The sequence below is a fragment of the Amphiura filiformis genome, chromosome 6 (assembly GCF_039555335.1).
Source record: "Amphiura filiformis chromosome 6, Afil_fr2py, whole genome shotgun sequence".
In the NCBI taxonomy this organism is placed as follows: domain Eukaryota; kingdom Metazoa; phylum Echinodermata; class Ophiuroidea; order Amphilepidida; family Amphiuridae; genus Amphiura; species Amphiura filiformis.
In genome coordinates, this window is record NC_092633.1 from 62254868 (window position 1) to 62274862 (window position 19995).

Here is a 19995-nt window from a genome sequence, read left to right on the forward strand (position 1 = left end):
GAAAATATGGAAAATATGAGGAAATATGGAAACAATTATTGTTATTAAATTGACGTATTTTGGTTCATAATTTACGGATCACTATAGATTTTCGAGTTCACTTCGACTTCTAGAGACTTTAATGGCAGAGTGGTTTTGAATACATAATTCTCTATAATCCTCTAGACGTTGAAGTTTGTGCTTTTGAACTGCCTTAAGGGGGTACTACATCCCATCAATTTTGCATTTTTCTCATAAATTATATCACATTGGTGACAGGTAAGATATGTATATAGGGGCAAGGACTACAACTACTGCACTGAAAATTCAGCAACTCAAAGCATGCAAGTATTGATTTATTGATCAAATATTGGTTTTCCCTCATTTTTGACTGTAACTCCACAACTGTTGTCTGTGCTAAATAAAACTTCCAGTGCAGTAGTTGTAGTCCCTGCCCCTATAATATACATATCTTACTTGTCCCCAATGCGCTATAATTTTTGATAAAAATGCAAAATTAGGCACAAAATTGGACAGGGGTGTAGTACCCCCTTAATCAATCTCTCTACTATCCAAATTACTGCCTCGACGAAGGTAAGCTATTTTGCCGTTACAATGTGGAGTTCAATGGGGAATTTACGTCATGCCAAAATTGCTCAGTTGACCTGAAGAGTTCGGCTGATTCCATCTATATAGATGTAAGTTGGAATATGTGTAAACATTACAAACTTGCCAAAAATGAGGTTTGAAAAATATTCATCAATTTCGCATTAAAACATCGTTCATTATGGCTTTATATAGTTCCTCTTATCAAAACTTATGATATGGTAATCTATGCAAACCATATTAATCACACATTGAAGGTATAGTATTTATTAATACTAGACTAGCTTTAAACAAAGAAGCCTGAATTATTAAACAGATGGATTATCGCCCTTGACAATTATCGCTCAATGACAATAGATTTGGAATCTTATTCGAATTGTAAAAGGAAACGCCTAAAAACATTCTTTTTGCATTAACTTGTTATGATCATAATCGCAAGGAATAAAAGTAACTAAATACACTGTTGACTATCAATCTTGTCTACCAATCGTGTCTTCTTCTACTCCAGCAGAGGGCGAATTTCCCTACAAAAAAGACAGAAATGTAACATCAATTGAGTTCAGGTTTAATCAGTAAGAAAAACATAAATGTATTATTGTCAATTTGATAATTAAATAGTGGTATTGAAACTACATGAAATAGGCTACGTGACTTATTCAGGAAGCCGAAAGGACATCACCAAGGAAAATAAGGAGTACAATCATGCAGAGCAGGTAGCCAGAAGGAGCTGTTACAACAAGTTGAGGAAAGCACTCTCAGCTGGCAGTCTCAGCAGCAGGAAATGGTGGAACACTGTTAACACCCTGTCTGGTAAGTCCACCAGAGTTGATACCGTAAACGTTCGCCTAATGGCGCTTTTGGATTCTTAGAAATGTGAGAGCGCCATCCTTGTAAAATCTCAACAGCATTAAGGATACGTGTATGTTAAATTGAGCAACCTGGACATAATGCCTCAGAAAATAATATCGTGACATGACCCAATACTTTAGGTCACTAGGTTAGTTGCTAGAGCAGCAAATGTTTTGGGGTTTCTTCAGGTATTCTTTCTCAAAGTGCCATTGGACTTAATTTGTAAATCGATTCATACATTATACCTAACTCATTTTGGTAAATCTTTTATAACATTGTAATTTTTCATATTTTTTTTAATATTCTTCATTTTAAAATTACACCCTTCTATTGTCTGACCCGTTAGCTCAGTCGGTAGAGGGTGCGCCTTGAATGATGAATGGTACTTGTTCGAATCTTGATTTCTGCCCCCACTTTTATGTGAAGAAGGGTCAAGAAATGTTTTTGGATTTTGTCCCCATTTTACGAACGAATTTTGTGAATTGTTTTTAATTTAATTTTAATTTTCTTCTTTTATTTAGATAAATATGCACTGCGAACAAACGGCAACTAGATCTGGTTACAGATCTGGACCTAGCCGGGCCGGAAATCCCAGTCTTAACTTAAAGTTTGACCTTTGACCGGCTATTATGGACATCTCACACCATTAATGGTGCATCACTGTAGCATGTAGGGGCTTGATCCGTCTTCCATAGGCTGAGATACAGCTACTTTTCCGTAATTTTAAACATTTTTTTGCAAATTTGACGTTTTGACCTCCTTAATGACCTTTGACCCCAATATAAAAAAACCCTCATTTACACCGAGAAAATGCATTGTTACAGTTTAAATTTTAAAAATCTACTATGTTTAGTTATGGAGATACAAATTCTTGAAGTTATTTAGCTTAAAACCGGAAATGACGTCTAAATGACCTTTGACCAAAAAAATAAAAAATACTGTGCATACATCAGGTAACACTAATGCATATATGAAGTTTATGTCACTCTGGTCTGGTTACGTTTTGAGATAATAAAAAAATGAACACTGATTTGATGATTTTGGGGTTTTGACCGGAAGCGACCCCGTAATGACCTTTGACCCCAAAACTGTAGACACCCCAAAGACCCTGGTTAGTAGCAATGCATGTGTGCTAATGACAGCACTCTGCTATGTAATTTGTAAAAACAGTGATTTTTTGAATATTTTTAGCTCTCAGACCGGAAATGACCCCTTAATGACCTTTGACCCAAATTCTGTGAATAAATTATAGACACCGACCAAAGTCTAGTCACATGACCTAAGCATGTCACCATCACATGTTATTTGTGGAAGAAGAAGCATTTTAGAGTAAAAATCACATTTTTGCCATTGTGAGCAGGTCAAAGGTCAAATGGAGTTCAATGTCATGTCACATGTGAGGACATGTTCAGTGGTGTTTGTGACCAAGTATGGTCAAAAACTGTCAAAGCATAACAGAGCTAGGGCGAAACGTGGCAAGTCACGCACGTGTTGCCAGAAAGAAAGAAAGAAGAAAGATCCGATAGCATCACAAGACCTAGCCGGTGTCCCGGCTAGGTAACAAAAACCGCTGACAAAATTTGCTCCAACTGCTACCTATCAATGTGTGATATATTCCACTACATTTAACAGTTAAATGACCTTTGAAAAATAGAACGGCCTCAATGTTTCAAATTGTGTAACTACATTACTTTATTCATTTATGCATTATAAATGATCAGCTATTTTTTCTTTTCTTAAAAGGATCGAACCCAAGTAGATCAGGCCATTGATCATATAACTATCAGACCACGAAGTAGTTACGTAACTCCGTGATGGTATCGGCCGGAACTAAGCACTGTGTGTATGGTGATCATTACGATCACGCTATTTACAAGCCGACGACGGATGTCGGCTTGTTCTGTCTCTTCTCAATTCTTTCTTACAAGCCGACGACGGATGTCGGCTTGTTCTGTCTCTTCTCAATTCTTCTTACCTAGCCGGGGATCCGGCTAGGTCCTGTGATCCTATCGGATCTTTCTTCTTTCTTCTTCTTCTGGCAACAAATTTCAAAATGCTTCTTCTCCTACATGTTACATCCTACAATGACGTCACTTGCACATATGCATCGGCTATATCCAGTGTCTATATGATGTTCACAAATTTGGGGTCAAAGGTCATTAAGGGGTCATTTCCGGTATAAAACCAAATATCTTCAAAATGCTTCTTCTGCCACATATTACATAGTACGATGATGTCACTTACACATATGCATCGGCTATATCCAGTGCCTAATAATTGTTCACAGAATTTGGGTCAAAGGTCATTAAGGGGTCATTTCCGGTCTGAAAGCTAAAAATATTCAAAAAATCACTGTTTTTACAAATTACATAGCAGAGTGTTGTCATTAGCACACATGTATTGTTACCAACCAGGGTCTTTGGGGTGTCTACAGTTTTGGGGTCAAAGGTCATTAAGGGGTCGCTTCCGGTCAAAACCAAAATCATCAAATATGTTCATTTTTTAAGTCTCAAAACGTAACCAGACCAGAGTGACATAAACTTCATATATGCATTAGTAATACCCGATGTATGCACGGTATTTTTATTTTTTGGTCAAAGGTCATTTAGACGTCATTTCCGGTTTTAAGCTAAATAACTTCAAGAATTTTTATCTCCATAACTAAGCATAGTAGATTTTTTTAATTTAAACTGTAACAATACATTTTCTCGGTGTATATGCGGTTTTTTTTATATTGGGGTCAAAGGTCATTTAGGAGGTCAAAACGTCAAATTTTCAAAAAAATGTTTAAAATTATGGAAAAGTAGCTGTATCTCAGCCTATGGGAGACGGATAAAGCCCCTACATGCTACAGTGATGCACCATTGTGATTGTACCTTTCTGTCTCAAGTTATATGTAAATAGGATCAAAGGTCAAAGATTAGCATTTCCGGCCCGGAACGCCCGGCTAGGTTCAGATCTGTTCCCAGATCTAGTTCTTCTTCTTCTTCTTCTTTCTTCTGGCAACCTCGTGACATTTTGCGTGAATTGCCACGTTTCGCCCTAGCTCTCTTATGCTTCGACAGATTTCAACCATACTTGAGCCAAATGACCACTGGACTAGGCCAAACCTTCCATTTGACTTTGACCTTGCTGTGACCTTTGACCTAGCTATAATGGTCAAAAGTGTGATTTCACAAAAAATGCTACTCCTTCCACAAATTTCATGCAATGATCATGTGACTCATGCATATGAATCAACATGTGGCAGTGCTTAAAACTTCCTAAAAAGAATTGAGGTCAAAGGTCATTAAGGGGTCATTTCCGGTCTGAAAGCTAAAAATATTCAAAAAATCACTGTCTTTACAAAATATATAGCAGAGAGTCGCCATTAGCACACATGCATTGCTACTAGCCAGGGTCTTTAGGATGCCTACAGGTTTGGGGTCAAAGGTCATTAAAGGGTTACTTCGGTCAAAAACCAAAATGTTCAAAAAATTTTATCTCAAAATGTAAACAGACCAGAATAATATAACCAACATACATGAATTAGTGTTCCTGATGTATGCATGGTATTTTTTATTTTGGGGGTCAAAGGTCATTAAGGGTCACTTCCTGTTTTAGCTGAATAACTTCAAGAATTTTTATCTCAAGAACTGAACATGTTAGAATTTTTTAATTAAAATTGGAACAATGCATTTTGTCGGTGTACATAAGGTTTTTTTTACATTGAGGTCAAAGGTCATTAAAGGGGTCAAAAGGTCAATCAAAATTTTCAAAAATCAAAATCCATGTATAAGTTCCGATTAAGCTGAAATTCACCAGGAATATTTCTTATGACATCCTAAGCACAGTGCAAGAGCAGTTGACCCCATCCGTAACCCAGGGGTCAAGTTATAGGGGTCAAATTGCGGCTTGTATTCAGCGTCTGTTGACTCTAGTTACACAGCCGTGACGTTAGTCACGGCTGTGTCTTTTTTCTTACAGGTTCTTTCTTCTTTCTTCTTTCTTTCTTCTTTCTTCTTTCTGCCGACCACTTCATTTGCTCTAGCACTTACATGCTTGTACCGATTTTGACCTAACTTGGTCACAACCATCATTGACCATGCCCCTACATGTCATATGAAACTCGTGGGGTCAAAGGTCAAACAGGGGTCATAGGGGTCAAAAACGTGATTTCAACTCAAAATGCTTCTTCTCTCACAGATTACGTAGGAGAGTGACACCACTTGCACACATGCATTGTTATTAGCCAGTGTCTATGGGGTCCTCACAGATTTGGGGTCAAAGGTCATTAAGGGGTCACTTCCGGTATAAAACGAAAAACCTTCAAAAATTTTTATTTGCTAAGAAAAACATAGGACAGTAACGGTATGTTCACAAATAAATTGTAGTTACTCTGTGCATTTGTGGTATTTTTTCATTTAGGGTCAAAGGTCATTAAGGGGCTACTTCCGGTATAAAACGAAATTCCTTTAAAATGCTTCTTCTTCCACAAATTACGTATGACAGTGACGCCACTTGCACACATGCATTGTTATTACCCAGTGTCTATGGGGTCCTCACAAATTTGGAATCAAAGGTCATTAAGGGGTCACTTCCGGTATAAAACGAAAAACCTTCAAAAATTTTTATTTGCTGAGAAAAACATTGGAGGGTGATGGTATATTCACACGTAAATTGTGTTTACCTATTGTACATGTGGTATTTTTTCATTTGGGGTCAAAGGTCATTAAGGGGTCACTTCCGGTCTGAGACGAAAAACCTTCAAAATGCCCCTTTCTGCCACAAATAACATAGCAAAGTGGTGCCACTTGCACCGATACATTGACATTAGCCAATGTCTATGGGCGTTTTATATATTTTGAGGTCAAAGGTCATTAAGGCGTCAAAACACGGCTGTGTTCGTGGTCTTAGACCACAGCTAAGTCTAGTTCTTCTTTCTTCTTACACAGCCGTGACGTTAGTCACGGCTGTGTCTTTTTTCTTACAGGTTCTTTCTTCTTTCTTCTTTCTTAGTCTAGCCGAGCGGCGGCTAGACTCCTGTTTCAGTAGTTTCTTTCTTCTTCTTCTTCTTCTTCTTCTTCTTCTTCTTCTTCTTCTTCTTTCTGTCAACATTTAACATAATTTGCTCTAGCTCCTTTATTATTTGACCGATTCTGACCAAACTTGGGCACAAGCTCCACTACCCCAGCCTCTACATTTGACATGACCCATTTGGGGTCAAACGTCATGCATGAGTAATTTTGGCTAAAAATGTGATTTTTACCAAAAATGCTTCTTCTCCTACAGATTACGTGGTACAGTAATGAGATTTATACATTGACCTTGGCTATAGCCGGGGCCTATGGGGTCCTCACAGATTTGGGGTCAAAGGTCATTAAGGTGGTATTTCCGGCACATAACCAAATACCTTCAAAATGCTTCTTTTCCTACAGATTCTATGGTACAGAGATGCGACTGACACATATGCATTGACATTAGTTGGTGTAAATGGGGTCCTCACAGATTTTGAGTTCAAGGTCATACAGGGGACAAAAATGGTTGATTACTGAAAATCACTTTAAAATTCAATATTTTCTGCATATTACGTGCTGTGATCATCCGAATAATGCCAAAAGGGCTCTAGCATTATGTTCATATACGATTGTAATCAGATTTGGCTTAAACATGGAGGAGGGTCTGTTTTGGGGTCAAAAGGGTAAAATTCTAACATTTGTCCGATTGAAATGAAAATTAGTATATGTGATCTTGATATGATTCAAAATATATTGGAGGTCATTTCAAGGTCACCAGAGGTCAACCAAAGGTCAAAAGGGGTCAAGTTCTAAAGTTTGTCCAATTTAAATGAAAATTAGTGTATGTGATCTTGATATGATTCAAAATATAATGGATGTCATTTCAAGGTCACCAGAGGTCAACCAAAGGTCAAAAGGGTCAAATTGCAAAGTTTGTTCAATTTGAATGGAAATTAGTATACGTTATGTGGATATGATGCAAAATATGTGGTGAAGGTCATTTCCAGGTCATCAGAGGTCATTTCAAGGTCACGGCTAGACTTCGCAGCCTTACTAAGGATGCAATATATCTAGTTAGTCTAGCCGAGCGGCGGCTAGACTCCTGTTTCTGGGCGATTTCTTTCTTCTTCTTCTTCTTCTTCTTCTTCTTCTTCTTCTTCTTCTGTCAACATTTAACATAATTTGCTCTAGCTCCTTTATTATTTGACCGATTATGACCAAACTTGGGCACAAGCTCCACTACCCCAGCCTTTACATTTGACATGACCCATTTGGGGTCAAACGTCATGCATAAGTAATTTTGGCTAAAAATGTGATTTTTACCAAAAATGCTTCTTCTCCTACAGATTACATGGTACAGTATTGAGATTTGCACATTGACCTTGGCTATAGCCGGGGCCTATGGGGTCCTCACAGATTTGGGGTCAAAGGTCATTAAGGGGTATTTCCGGTACATAACCAAATACCTTCAAAATGCTTCTTTTGCTACAGATTATATGGTACGGAGATGGGACTGATACATATTCATTGACTTAAGCTGGTGTCTATGGGGTCCTCACAGATTTTGAGTTCAAGGTCATACAGGGGGCAAAAATGGTTGATTACTGAAAATCACTTTAAAATTCAATATTTTCTGCATATTAAGTGCTGTGATCATCAGAATAATGCCAAAAGGGCTTTAGCAGTATGTGCATATAGGATTGTAATCAGGCGTGGCTTAAACACGGAGGAGGGGTCTGTTTGGGGGTCAAAAGGGGTAAAATTCTAAAGTTTGTCCAATTTAGATGAAAATTAGTATATGTGATCTTGATATGATTCAAAATATATTGGAGGTCATTTCAAGGTCACCAGAGGTCAACGAAAGGTCAAAAGGGGTCAAATTCTAATATTTGTCCAATTTAGATGAAAATTAGTATATGTGATCTTGATATGATTCAAAATATATTGGAGGTCATTTCAAGGTCACCAGAAGTCAACGAAAGGTCAAAAGGGGTCAAATTACAAAGTTTATTCAATTTGAATGAAAATTAGTATATGTTATGTGGATATGATGCAAAATGTGGTGAAGGTCATTTCAAGGTCATCAGATGTCATTTCAAGGTCACGGCTAGACTTCGCAGCCTTACTAAGGATGCAATATATCTAGTTTCTTCTTTCTTCTTTCTGCCGACCACTTCATTTGCTCTAGCACTTACATGCTTACACCGATTTTGACCTAACTTGGTCATAACCATCATTGACCATGCCCCTACATGTCATATGAAACTCGTGGGGTCAAAGGTCACGCAGGGGTCATAGGGGTCAAAAACGTGATTTCAACTCAAAATGCTTCTTCTCTCACAGATTACGTAGGAGAGTGACACCACTTGCACACATGCATTGTTATTATCCAGTGTCTATAGGGTCCTCACAGATTTGGGGTCAAAGGTCATTAAGGGGTCACTTCCGGTATAAAACGAAAAACTTTCAAAAATTTTTATTTGCTAAGAAAAACATAGGACAGTAACGGTATGTTCACACATAAATTGTAGTTATCCTGTGTATATGTGGTATTTTTATATTTAGGGTCAAAGGTCATTAAGGGGCCACTTCCGGTATAATACGAAATACGTTTAAAATGCTTCTTCTCCCACAAATTACGTAGGACAGTGACACCACTTGCACACATGCATTGTTATTACCCAGTGTCTATGGGGTCCTCACAGATTTGGGATCAAAGGTCATTAAGGGGTCACTTCCGGTATAAAACGAAAAACCTTCAAATTTTTTTATTTGCTAAGAAAAACATAGGACAGTAACGGTATGTTCACACATGAATTGTGGGTACCCAATTCATATGTGGTATTTTTTTATTTGGGGTCAAATGTCATTAAGGGGTCACTTCCGGTATAAAACGAAAAACCTTCAAATTTTTTTATTTGCTAAGAAAAACATAGGACAGTAACGGTATGTTCACACATGAATTGTGGGTACCCAATTCATATGTGGTATTTTTTTTAATTTGGGGTCAAATGTCATTAAGGGGTCACTTCCGGTATAAAACGAAAAACCGTCAAAAATTTGTATTTGCTAAGAAAAACATAGGACAGTAACGGTATGTTCACACATGAATTGTGGGTACCCAATTCATATGTGGTATTTTTTTATTTGGGGTCAAATGTCATTAAGGGGTCACTTCCGGTCTGAGACGAAAAACCTTCAAAATGCCCTTCTGCTACAAGTAACATAGCAAAGTAGTGCCACATGCACCCATGCATTGACATTAGCCAATGTCTATGGCCGTTTTCATATATTTTGGGGTCAAAGGTCATTAGGGGTAACAACACGGCTGTGTTCGTGGGTTAGACCACAGCTTAGTCTAGTTAGTCCAGCCGAGCAACGGCTGGACTCTTGAATCCCAGTGGTTTCTTCTTCTTTCTTTCTTTCTTTCTTTCTTTCTTTCTGTCAACATTTAACATAATTGGCTCTAGCTCCCTAATTATTTGACCGATTCTGACCAAACTTGGGCAAAGGCTCCACTACACCAGGCTTTACATTTGACATGACCCATTTGGGGTCAAATGTCACGCATGAGTAATTTTGGCTAAAAATGCGATTTTTACCAAAAATGCTGCTTCTTTTACAGATTACATGGTAGCGCAATGAGACTTGGTCATCGGCATCGACTATAGTTGGAGTCTATGGGGTAAACACAGATTTGGGGTCAAAGGTCATTAAGGGGATTTTTTCTGCACATAACCAAATACTTTCAAAATGCTTCCTTTCCTACAGATTACATAGTACAGAGATGAGATTGACACATATGCATTGACATTAGCTGGTGTCTATAGGGTAAACACGGATTTTGAGTTCAAGGTCATGAAGGGGTAAAATAGGGTTGATTACTGAAAATCACCTTAAAGTTCACTTCTTCCTGCATATTAAGTTCTGTGATCATCAGAATAATGCCAAAATGACTATAGCATTGGGTGCATATAGGGTTATTATCAGATTTGGTTTGAACATGGGAGGGGTCTGTTTTGGGGGTCAAAAGGGTAATATTTAAAAGTTTATCCAATTTGAATAAAATTGTTATTTGTAATTCTAGTATGATTCAAAATATAATGGAGGTCTTTTCAAGGTCACCAGAGGTCAACCAAAGGTCAAAAGGGGGTAAAATTGAACATTTTATCCAATTTGAATGATTTAAAATGAAAACTGCAATTTCGCAAACCAGACACTTTCTAACGGTGATTGTAAAACAATTTGCCTAACTTAACAGCCAATATAACAGAGTTAGGCACTAATGCAGGCTACTCTACACACCGTTAAAAATCATAAGATGTATAGTTAGGCAAAAATGTGAGAGCATACTGCACTAAACGACAGAGTAGATCACAAGTTATTGATACTATTACATAATCATCTTTTAGACAGCTATTCATAGAAGATAATCTATGAATGTAGATTGTCCCGCTTTGGTAAACAGATAATTGTCCTTTCTATTCAGAGGTTCTATTTACTCTTGGTCAGTCATGCATGTTAATAATACTAAAGAAACTGACTTGATGCACTTTATTTAAATCCCATACAGAGTGCTTGCACGGAAGGTCATTAGTTCAAATCATCCTCCAGACACGCTCCAGAAGATATGCAAATGCATGGAGTACAAAAGAATTACTTTGATCAATACCAGTTACACAGGTGATTGGTATTGTGCTGCATGCATTTGCATGTCTTCTGGAGCGTGTCTGGAGGATGATTTGAACTAATGACCTTCCGTGCAAGCACTCTATAGCACTCTATGGCACTGACCGATTACCATCACATTATTAATTTTCTAAAGTCGGACGCCATGGTACATTTTTTCTATTGCAACACATTGCTATGCTATGAGCTCTCGTATAAGGTATGTACATTTTTGCTGTGTTCTTTTTATACCGTCTTTCAAGGAAAACAACAACACGATTACGCCTTATTATATTAATGTTAGAGATATGTATGTTATAAAAATCACAATAATTAACTTCATTATGACTAAAGAATTAGCGTAGGCCTATATGGGATCGGAGGCATCAATTTCAAACACTGCATGTCAGATAACTGTGAAGTCACTTCAAGGTCACGGCTGGACTTCGCAGCCTTCTGAGGATGCAATATATCTAGTTCTTCTTTCTTCTGGCAACCGCAATCAGCTGCATGTAGCTCCGCAAGGGATTGACAGATTTCAACCAAAGTTGACCCAAATAACCACTGGGCTAGGCCAAACCTTCCATTTGACTTTGACCTCGCTGTGACCTTTGACCTAGCTATAATGGTCAAAAATGTGATTTCACAAAAAATGCTACTCCTTCCACAAATTTCATGCAATGATCATGTGACTCATGCATATGAATCAACATGTGGCAGTGCTTAAAACTTCCTAAAAAGAATTGAGGTCAAAGGTCATTAAGGGGTCATTTCCGGTCTGAAAGCTAAAAATATTCAAAAAATCACTGTCTTTACAAATTATATAGCAGAGAGTCGCCATTAGCACACATGCATTGCTACTAGCCAGGGTCTTTAGGATGCCTACAGTTTTGGGGTCAAAGGTCATTAAGGGTTACTTCCGGTCAAAAACCAAAAAGTTCAAAATTTTTTATCTCAAAATGTAAACAGACCAGAGTAATATAACCATCATACATGAATCAGTGTTACCTGATGTATGCATATTATTTTTATTTTGGGGGTCAAAGGTCATTAAGGGGTCACTTCCTGTTTTTAACTAAATAACTTCAAGAATTTTTATCTCAACAACTAAACATATTAGAATTTTTAATTAAAACTGGAACAATGCATTTTGTCGGTGTACGTAAGGTTTTTTTCCATTGAGGTCAAAGGTCATTAAGGGGGTCAAAAGGTCAATCAAAAATTTTCAAAAATCAAAATCCATGTATAAGTTCCGATTAAGCTGAAATTCACCAGGAATATTTCTTATGACATCCTAAGCACAATGCAAGAGCAGTTGACCCCATCCGTGACCCAGGGGTCAAGTTATAGGGGTCAAATCGCGGCTTGTATTCAGCGTCTGTTGACTCTAGTTTGGTATGCCTTTTTTGTGTACTGATTGTTTCGATCGTGGCTCATTACTAAAAGCGCGTGATCCCGTTGACATAGTAACATTACGTAACTTCGATACCGGGCTTTGATACTGAATAGTTGTTGAGTGCACATAATATGGAAAGCCATTGGGGTATTGTGTGCCTTCCAAAGCGCCTTATAACATGTTCTCATTGTGTTGTGGAATCCTAGCCAGTATTCAATGATAGCTATAAAGAGGCCTTGCGTTTATCGATTGGCTCCAAACAAAGGATATGAACCGGTTTCTTCCCCGTGGCGCAGTGCAGTCCATTCAATCAAATGTTGTCATCAACCTATTTGATCATAGTGCATTTTGTTATGTGTGTGAGACGAACTGTCGCGGTAGATGCAATCATGCTTTTGTTGAATGCATTTGAGTAGTCCGCTATATTTACGGGATGATACGTCATATGCACAGCCTCTATTCAGTTGGTCGTTGTATGATTTTGTTCGTTCACTCATTCAAATTTTATTTATATCATTTGAAGACTGAGCCTATTATGATACATCCTCAGACATCCTCCGTGGAACAGTTTCAAACAAATATAGTTAGGGATTATTGGGGCAGAGGTTATCTTTTGAATCCTCTTAGAGGGCTATCATTTTTTTTTTTCGGAAGGGGGTCCCAAATTTACAAAAGTCTGCGTCAATAAAATTGCGCACCCCTATTTCGGCAACAAAAATTTTATGATCCCAAACCCCAAAATTGTATTGAAATCAGTCTTTTGAATAAAATAACACACTTTCTGTGGTCATCGTGTGACTCCTACATTTTGGTCATAAAACATTTTATGACCCCTCCTATTATTCTTTCCAAGACTTTATGACCCCCGTATATTTGGGACCCCCCCTTCGAATAAAATGATATACCTCTTATGACCACTGATGCATAGGCAAGGACACTCGCGCGAATTGAAAGACTTGTCGCACGCGACAGTTCGTCTCACACACATAACAAATGCCTATACAATCAAATAGGTTCATTACAACATTTGATTGAATGGATTGAGTTACTCTAAAATGAAACGATAAAAACAAAGAATCACGAAAAAAAGACACATACAAGATAAAATAATAAAATTATATAAACAATGTTAAAGATAAAATCAAGAAAATAGAGAATAAAATTTCCTCAAATCAGAAAAAAAAACATTGACAGACATCATATCTGTCAGAAATTACTGCATGAGATTCGAACCATCAATCTTCTCCACAAGTTCTCTTTATCCTCGTACTATAGTCTAATGCTCTACTCACTGGGCCACAACGTATCAGGTGAACGATTACCGCATTATCATGAACAAGTTTGTTCGATCTTGTTCATAATTGTATGTGTCGATAGGTTTCACCCTTTAACTACACGTACCCTTAATGATCAGTGATAATAGTCGGCTTTTACAGGGATGGCGCTCTCTCATTTCCATGAACTCTATAGCGCCATTAGGCGAACGTTTACGGTATACCAGTGCTGAAGTGCGGACGTCAAGTCTACACTACATTAAAAGACAAAGCTGAACAATTTTGCCAGACCTTTGCCGCTAAATGTCAGCTTCTGAAGTTCAGCGTTTAGCAACGTGCTCAATAGAAAATATAGCCTTCAAGGTCAAAGATATTAGGATAAAGCTACTGGTCCTGATGAAATTCCATCAAGAGTCCTGAAAGAGTGCAGCGCAGAACTTCCAGAGTCCTGAAAGAGTGCAGCGCAGAACTTCCAAAACCAACTTCAGAATAATGAACACTAACTAAAGTCTATGCATGTGTGCAAGTGGCGTTACTCTGTACCGGTAACCTCCCAACTGCGACCAGACAGTGGAGGTGGAGGTAGACGGTTGGTAGTTGATTAATATTTGGCAATATGCGATGATCATAACGAATTATGTCGCTTACCTCTTGCGCAGGTTTCTAGCTATTGGTTCTACAACGCCACTTCCTTCACTTTCTGGACATTTTCTTCGTTCCTTAAATAAGAAAGTTTTATGTTAATATTATAAGTTATTTCAAATCGTGATGATTCTGTATATCTTCTAGGAGCTTCATTTTATTTTAGAAAGTTCATGTCAACAAAACCGCTTCTGATCAAAATTGTCACAATTGGTGAAAATTGCAATACCTACATCATGTACATATACGACGTAAAGAGGTGTGCTTTAGAAAAATGCGCTATTAAACTATACTGTGAAATACCACGATTGGCTGTGTAAAAAACGGCTTTTTCACTGTAAAAACGGTAACCTCCTCACGGCCACCAAAAGGCTACACTGGGATGTGGAAGCAGATGACTGATAGTTTATTCGGCATTTTACGTTGGTCACAACGAATTATATCGCTTATCTAGGTCTGTCCATCTATTTCTAGGTATTGGTTCTAAAACCCCTGTCACTCTGCTGTTAATTGTGCCAGAAGAGGCATTTTGAAGACATTTTTTCGTAAACCGGAAGTGACCCCTTAATAATAATGATAATAATGAAAATGATAATCATAATAATAATAATAATAATAATTTAAAAAAAGGCGCAGTGATTTATAGTGCGCTACGTACAGGCACAACGCCTAGACGTTGATCCACATGCCTCAGCATACTTTACAGGTTGTCGCTGACCACTACGGCCCACATCATTCCATAAACCATTAAACATTCATAACCTCATGAATATACGCAATGTTTGCGATCCAATTACATTTAGTTATTTGTGAAAACGCGAACGCAAATCGAGGTCATTAATATCTCACAATTGACCGCAAAATGCGTAATTGTTCCAATGTCGCACACAATTGACCGGCGTTTGCGTGTTGTTGTGCGTCGAATAAACTGCGCGCTCGCTGGCTACCGTATTTGGATTGCGCGCTACCATATTTGCACAGATTTTGATACGCACGTTTGTTATTGGTCGTCATGTTTTAGCCTGATCGATTTTAGGAAAGGGAAGATGTAAAAATCATCTATTTTTATAAACTTTTGAGCAAAATTTTGTGTTATTTTGTAAGTTGAAGAGATTAAAGTGACGGTTATGAATGAGGTTAATAACTTTGCATCAGTAATATGTCGGGCATTGTGAAAAATCTAAACATTTTGCTTTGGACCTCGGAATATCCCTCGGGCTACGCCCTCGGGATATTCCTCGGTTCAAAGGCAAAATGTTTAGATTTTTCACAATGCCCTCCAAATAACCGATGCGCAGTTATTAACCTCTAAACAATTCAGGGACTTTGCTGCTTCAAGAGCGTACACCCTAGACAAATAACCTTCACGCACAAATAACCTTCACAACCAGGATCAGCTCCCCGAGTTTCGTACGGGTAACAACGAGACAAATTAGCAGTAAGTTCCTTGTCCAGGGGAATTTCAAGCTAACTCAATTTTTCCACGAGAGCATACTAGGCACCGCCAGGGTTCGAACGCGCAACCTCTCGCACCATAGCCGAACGCCTTATCGATTGCGACCACTATGTCCTCTTTGCCATCAAGTATCCAAACATCCTTTTGCATCCATATGCCTATAAAGTGTCTTTTTACAAGATATTAATGGTGCTGCATGTCTGTCGGATTTTGTTATGAATAAGATACGACATATTTCTTTTATCTTATCATTAGGTTTGGTCGTCATTCAAGAATGAATGTAAATAAATGTATACTTCACCAGATGTATCAAAATGTCAATGCTTGTTTATGCGCGTTGAAAAAGGCGCAACATTAGCGGTCAATGTAACCATGAAAATATAAAATATAAGTAATTTGTTTGATATTTGTTTTGGTATCATGGATCATGGTAATAATTGCAATCATTAATTTAAAAGTTAGAGTCTAATAAATAAAAAAAATTACAATATGATAACGATGATAACGATTTAATGAAACTGTACGATAAAAAAGGTAAATATCAAAATAATCATTGAAATATAAACGCTCAGGAAATTTTATTTCATTGTAATGCTTGCACGTGCGATCAAACTTTATCATTATAGTATTTATGAATTGATTAACGAAATATTTAAAGTTCTAGTTGAACCAATAATTGATTGAAAGTTTTGTGATACTTTATTTTTATGGGTATTTTTCTGATAAAAAAGAAGAAACGAGATATTGCACAGTAATGAAACAGTTGCTATAATTGAAGACAGAATAAAGAGACTAGTTTGTGTCTGACGTCAGGGCAAAGGCGCGACGTGATTGGTTGCTGATCTGCGCAATACAGCATTTTCGGTCCGGTTGACAGGACGTCATACGCAAACTAGTCGTTTTAATTCGGTCTCCAATTATATGTAAACCCTGCTCAAAAAAGTATCGTTACATTTGAAAAAGTCGGCATGATTTAGAAATTTGACACCTCGGTTATTGCTCTGTGATCTTGTGTGAAAAAGCATTTGAATGTTAAGGGTAGACGAGGTATTGTTGACTTCCATTATCTAGATCAATATATTATTGAAAATTAACACCTTGATGTTTTGCACAAGTTCATTCTACAAATCGTATACTTTGCAAACTTGCTTAATTTATTGTTGTTAATGAGTTATGTACGTTTTACAAAAGTGTTGTTGTTTCAGCCCTCTTTACAACGTAACTCAAGAACCACAGCACCTATAAAAGTACATCTATGATATTTTAATTCTTCTACACGCTCGCTATGAATTGAGCAATGCAGTTTTTGCCAAAGCTCATTAACATTTGTAAGATGCTGTGAACTACCAAATCACAACAGTTTAAAATAATTAATAACCTTAAAGGGTCGAATTTCAAACGTTGCGAAGTCCCGATACAAAGGAGTCTGCATAGATGAATCAGTGAAAAGCAGACTTGAATACGAACAAAAAACACGTGAGACATTCTGAAGAAGCTGGCTAACAAATATATCATGCAAGTCACAACCCTAGAGGATGATTTGCGTCACATCGTCTTGAGAAAGTGGAACAGCAATGACCAAGAAGAAATAAGACACCTCGTCAGAAGCATGCGACATTGCATTACAGCAGTTGTGAACAGTTATGGAGGACACACAAAGTATTGAAGGATAAGTTGAAGAAACCGCATTTGACATGACTAAGAGAAAAGGATGAATCCATGAAAACAAGAGTAGCATGAGATTGAAATAAACAGGTTCAATCAAGGTTATCAATGAGTGTAGAAAATGTTTTTGTTATGAATTTATTGGGTTCTACTTTCATCTAAGTATTATCACGAAATCTAAGGTTTGGTGTTAGGGTTTAGTGTTAGGGTTAGGGTTAGAAGTGTTAGGGTTGGGTATATAAATATACAAATTTCGTGATGCTTACATGAAGACTATTTATAGCGTCGCAGCAAACACAAAACGTTTTGGACATCATTCGCAAAAGGTTATAAAAGGTTGTCAGAAAACGTTTAAATGTCGGGTTATATAAAGGGTATATTAATGGTATATAACGTTTCCATAACATTAAAAAACATTTGTTGATAATCTACTGCCCAGCAAACACAAATGTTTTACAGCACACGTTTAAATGTCGGGTTATATAAAGGGTATAGAAACGTTTTAATAACATTCCAAAAACATTTTTGAAAACTTGATACAAAACATTCTAAACAGAATATTATTTTGGGGTTGAAAAATGTTTTGCAGACATGTTTTCCCAAAATATTTGCAATAACGTTTTAAAAACGTTTTCATTACCTTTATATAACCCGACATTTAAATGTTATTAAAACGTTTTGAAAAAAATATTTTAAGAACATTTCTGTGTTTGCTGGGTGCAAACATTTTAACATAATGTTATTGAAGTGTTGACAAAATATTTGGCAAAAAATGTTTGCAAAAATAGTTTATGCAATAACAATTCGAAAACATTTTTAAAATATTGCTGTTGTGTGTTTTCATACAAAACGTTTTAAAACGTTTTCATGACCTTTATATAACCCGACATTTTAATGTTATTAAAACGTTTTTACCTAAACCAAAACCCAAAATATAACTTATTTAAAACGTTTTTGTGTTTGCTGGGGTGTTTATTGGCTTTGCACTTTTGTATAAGGGCAACTGCAACTTTTGAAATTCGACCCTCTACAATTAAAATACTTGTAAGTTTTCTCAACAAGATCGCAGAGCAACAAATGAGGTGTCTAAATTCGCAGTATAAAATGCTATACTTTCAGCGATTTTATTGATTTGCTCAATACCCTTTTGGTTCTTTAAATCATCACTTTTTCAACGATACTTTTTTTGAGGTGTATATTATTATTATTATTATTATTATTATTATTATTATTATGAAAAAATATTCCATATTAAATGTCAAAATCTGTCATTAGAACCGATACAAGCGTAAATATTAAACAGTGTAGTGTTGAAGTTAAAACTTTAATTCATTTCAGTTATAATTTGTCTTTAAAATTGCACCCTAATTCTCCTGCCCTAAATCCTCCTCTATCCGGTTTATAAATTTATAATTTTAATTAATTCAGCAGAACAAAATGGACTACAGATTGGTTGGACATTTACTTTGCAGATGAGAAAGGACTTCATTTAATGTCAACTTTTAGTCATCTTGTGTGACGACACTTGCCATGTTACACATGATGCCACGTATGAAAATATAACATCTCCACCTTTTTAGGTACCCCAGTTTGTTTCACAAAAATGAATTGTCTTACCGTTCTTCAATACCATTTCCACCACCACCGCACCGTTTTTGAATACCATTTTCACCCCACGGGCACCGTTTTTGAATTTCTGCATCATTTTCATTCATGTCATTAGAACCGCACCGTTTTTGAATGCCATTTCCACCACCACCGCACCTTTTTTCAATTGGTACTGCATTGCCGTTTTGACACAGCATAAGAATAGCAAGACATGACAAAAAACACAACAGGATAAGTCGAGACATGACGATTACGTTGCTTCAGTTGGGTGATGATCCGGTACACTCTGAACGAAAGTTGTGTCGTGGTACTGGCAGGTGTATTTAATATATAGCCTACGGAAATAACTAGAAATAAGCGAAATAGACATTTGTACGCCAATAGATAATTATAAACATAATAATAAGGGGAATGTGCTTTCAAAATAATGATATTAATAATAAACATAATTACCCTTAATGATAGTTGAATGAGGTTGATTATCGACACAAAATATCTGTTCATTTAGCATCTGTTCATTTGTAACATTATAATAGTTGTTGCGTCACCCTGCTATGATGATTGCCTAAGAGAACAAGTACAATTATGGTTTAAACATGCATCAATACGTAATCACCCTATTAATTTGTTATTATTCTTTTTAATTTGTCTCTTTATCATTATTGTTCTTGTGCAAAGATTAGTGAATTAAATTTGTCTAAATGCAGGCTTGAACCATTGTTTGTATTTCTTCTAAAAATTACAAAAAAATGATTTTTTTTATCGGTATTTGTCGTAGCAGATGTCGATTTGAGAGAGAAAGAACGAAAGAGTCCTATTTAAAAATTGTTCTCAATGTTTGACAAGTTTTCAAAA

General features: G+C 36.8%; 1 long non-coding RNA gene across 1 annotated transcript; it reads right to left on the reverse strand.

Annotated features, from left to right (window-relative positions):
• Positions 1 to 233: 233 nt before the first annotated feature.
• On the reverse strand, positions 234 to 19456 carry LOC140155775 (uncharacterized). Its single transcript, XR_011859425.1, has 3 exons — positions 19150 to 19456; positions 14418 to 14488; positions 234 to 1109 (listed from the first exon to the last, which is right to left on the reverse strand). It is a non-coding gene; the product is annotated as an uncharacterized lncRNA (long non-coding RNA).
• Positions 19457 to 19995: the final 539 nt, after the last annotated feature.